The sequence below is a fragment of the Epinephelus moara genome, chromosome 13 (assembly GCF_006386435.1).
Source record: "Epinephelus moara isolate mb chromosome 13, YSFRI_EMoa_1.0, whole genome shotgun sequence".
NCBI classification, from domain to species: domain Eukaryota; kingdom Metazoa; phylum Chordata; class Actinopteri; order Perciformes; family Serranidae; genus Epinephelus; species Epinephelus moara.
In genome coordinates this window covers 28,697,737-28,701,691 of record NC_065518.1, presented here as the reverse complement: position 1 = coordinate 28,701,691, position 3,955 = coordinate 28,697,737, and the positions used below count along the sequence as shown (strand labels likewise).

Sequence of the window (3,955 nt, the reverse complement as noted above, 5' to 3'; positions counted from 1 at the left end):
GTACCACCAGTCAGTTCAGGAACTTCATCTCGATAATGGCTGTTTCCAGGCATATTCCGGGATGATGGGGCAGTTTGACAACCTGCTGTCTATCGGGCCGTTTAGCTCTGTGTATCCAGCAATTGCTCCCACCTGTTTTTCCTCAATTGTTTACCAACTTTAAACAAATTGCCATGACTACCACAGAGGACCCACCTCTCAAATCATCTGATTGGACAATGGGATAAAAGATGACGCAAAAAGAGATGACAGAGGGTGCTTTTCTACTCTGAGTTGAAGTTTTTTCAACTTGAGGAGTTCAGGGAGCTCCGTCAAAAACGCCAGGTGCCTAGAGTGTAGAAACGCAAGGCGCACAGTAATGCTAAAACACTTTCTGTATGGAGCCTTAGTATTTCAAAATAATGAGAAACGTGCAAAATAATGACTTAGTATCAATTTTCATTATTTTGAAATACTCACTCATTTCAGTAAAGTTTCTCGTCATTTTGAGATACTAGGTGTTTTTTTCCATCACTGGCAGAAATGGACCTCTAAAGGAAACACCAATAGGCTACTACTACTGTAATCTGAGTCTGTTCTGTGCGTCAATGTTTGTCAGGCACCCCTGATCAAGAAAATTAGCCAGATTTATATTGAAAATTACACTGTGAGCACAATATAAACTGAAATAATTAAGGTAAAACAAGTTTTTGACATAGGGCCCTTCGTCAAGAAAGGGCCTCAAGATTAGGTGACCTTGCAGAACCTAAAGGGCTTTCAGTGTCAGATGATATTGTAAATTAGTGACACAGATTTGCAATTAATTAAATTATCGCAATCTATGTATTCAGTAAAACCTGGCCTTGAAGGGTCATGAGGGGTTGTGGGGCATCTGAATATGAAAGGGAAATATAGGTGTAAAGAAACTCAAGACTAAATGAAGGATATTTAGTTTAAATCCTTAAGATTTTCATGAAACCAAACTATTAACTATCATTATATTTTCCTTTCTTAATTACCATTCTAGTCAGGCATTTAAAACCAATTGGGCCCTCCTGATGCTAAATCTTTCCAAATTAAGTAACCAGGAGTAAAATGAGCACAGCTGTTTGTATCCTTAATCCATTCAAAAGAGAAGATAATTAGTGATTACCTGAGCAGCCTGTCAGGAGCCCGTAAAGTGCATGGAAGACAGAAGTGTTAAGAATTGTACCAAGTTAACACTTTCATTGTTAATAAAACTATAAAGTATTATTGGACCTGATTGTAGTCATTTGTCTGCACAGTCCACTTAAACTCCACTATCCAGTGGAAGCAAGCAGATAGGAGACCATAAGGAGACATCAGAGTAGTTTCTTTTGGAAGACTGAAAAACCTCAGACTAGACACTACAGCAGCAAAAATGGGGATTAAAAAATGTTAAAAGCAGACAGAACACCTAGGGATGCTGCTGCTGAGAAACACAAGTCAGATGTAACAAGTAAGTAGCTGAGCTAAACTCTGTCAGACTCTATCTTGAATCAGGTCGATTGGACGTCTCAGCTGGCTAACAGAGAGAAAATCATCTTTGAATGCAGACAACAAACAGACTGTCTCCTCTTGAAGATTTGCCTCAAGCTGCGATGCTGCTGATTTAACAGTAAGTTTTTTAATCCCAGTAAATTTGTGATCTGCAGTTGAGGGTGTCTTCCTAAGTTTGACTGGAGAAGATATCTTAGTTTTAAAGTTTTTAAAAAATGCTATAGAGAAAGTGATGTTTGCACCAGCAGACCCTGACTCTGGTCTGCAGAGATGGACTTTGGATTTATAAGAATTAAATCCAGTGAGACGGGGAGAGAAAGGTATACCACCAAATCCCCGTAGATAGCATTTCGGTGGATGTGAATTCCTCCGCTTAAATTCAACCACAGACAAAAAACAAGACAAATATCAAATGGGCCCAGCAGTAAGCCACAGTGATAGATTAAAATCGACAGTCTGATGCCACAGGTCCAATTCAGGGACTTTATTAATAAAAAGGCTTTAAGGTTTCTTTTTGTCTGCTTCACATTTGACACAAGCACATCCTGATGTTCAGAAGACTTAAGAAGCCTGCACAAACAAACAGTTGTGTGCAGAAACTTTTAAATTCTTAAAGAAAGAGGTACATTTCCACATGGGGATAATCAAACTGTAACAGTTTTGCCTGCAGTGTGCTGATCCCTGTGCAGCTGAGGCTGGATGCTCATCACCCCCCGGTACCCTCATGCTGAAGCAGCAACCAGCCGATGCAAAGAAAGGTCATATATAAACTTTCATACTGATGGCAGTTTGTAATATAATGCTCATGTGCTTCTTTAGTGGTTCAAGTTGTCAACAAAAACAACATAGGGTTAAATTTGTTGTTTTTAATCAATTAAATATTGTTCTTACCAATTAATTGACTTTGTTCTCAGGTGAGAAACACAAGAAACACATGTTGTGAAAACAGATGTTCAGCTGTTCAGCAGCGCAGCTTCACAACGGTTCGGAACATATTAAATATTAAATCCAAGTACCATGTGTTTTATTTATGAGTTTCTGTGTCTCCAGTCCAAATTCATGTCTGCTGGGTTGGGCACATGGTGATGCCAGGGGGTTTGATCCATCCAGATTATTATGCTTTACACAACACAGCTGCTGCTTTGTTAGACTTTACAGCCCAGCGGAGGATACTGAGTAAAAAATCAGTAGCTATTCACAAATGTAAACAAACACTTTATTTATTGTATTCAAACTAATGCAGACTGTGCCTCTGAGTTATGAGTGTGGACTTATCAACAAGCCAGCTGCCTGTCCTCTTACTTTTGTTTCTGTTGAATACAACAAAACAAAAAAGCAAAATTAATAAAATAAACAATAATTTAAAATCATAAGAATTTAATTTCAGATCACCCTTTGCTGAGTCCTGCCCCTCGAACGCAGCCTGTCCAATCATAGCCTAGCAGGAGCTATAACTATTCTGCTGTGCTTCATAGACTCTTGTAACCGTAATGATACTCATTGTCATATATAAATATATAAGAATAAATGACTTATTTTTGTGTGATTGACTGTGGTGGGCCAGTCTGAGTCCAGCTTGTTATCCCAGCCCACTCCTGGGCGGACCAACAGTGAAGGAGCTGCTACGTCACATTTCCTGAAATGAAAGTGAAAGTTTATCTGACAGAGAGCAGAGCTGCAGTTGAGATAAGTCTCTCTGTGTCTCTCTATCATTTAACTGATCCAGCAGGTTCTTCTCAACAACAAACACCGGTGAGTACGCTGCCCTACACAGACAAAATGCAGTAACTAAGTTTTCTGTCATAATTTAGTTAAAACCAGAATCAGTAAGAAAGAATAAACAAACTAGTCATGCTAAAAGCTAACTAGCCTAGCTTGGATTCCCTTAAAATGTATCAACATACAGAGTTTCGTATCTGATTTTTATTCTCAGTTCCAGTGTGTCTGTAATTAGTGCTGTCTGTCTTTGTAAGGAAGTACAGCTTAGTGTGTTCCAACAACCAGTATGAAGTCTAATCCCGAGCTCCACTCAGACAGGAAGTTTCACTCATGGCAGAATTTCCACTGAGGTCCATCAGTAGTCGTAGGTGTTGTAGAAATGAATGATCTCATAATTGTCTGCAGTCCAGAGCAGCAGATTCCAACTTTCTTGTACACATTAAATGTGTCTTATTCTCTGCTCTTTGTATCATCATCCTCTCCCTGTGTACCTTCTCTTCCTCCTCTTTGTCCAACCTGACTTCTCTTTGGACAGAGAAGATGATTTCTTCTTTAGCTCTACTCCCTCAGACACATACTTATAAAATGAATAGATATTAGGGATGCACCGAATATTCGGTAACCGAATATAGTCGGCCGAATATTGCAAAAAAACACACATTCGGTATTCAGTGGAATAAATTAAAAGCAAGGCCGAATAATAGCGGCGTTTTGATAACGCAATCAAACAGCGTGC

General features: G+C 39.1%; 1 protein-coding gene across 1 annotated transcript in view; it reads left to right on the top strand.

The window, feature by feature from the left end:
* Positions 1-3,176: 3,176 nt before the first annotated feature.
* Positions 3,177-3,955, top strand: part of LOC126399529 (E3 ubiquitin-protein ligase TRIM39-like) — a 7,145-nt gene continuing 6,366 nt past the window's right edge. Inside the window, exon 1 of the mRNA XM_050059555.1 lies at positions 3,177-3,252. The gene's annotated coding sequence lies outside the window, so the exon portion shown is untranslated. The remainder of the gene's footprint in view (positions 3,253-3,955) is intronic.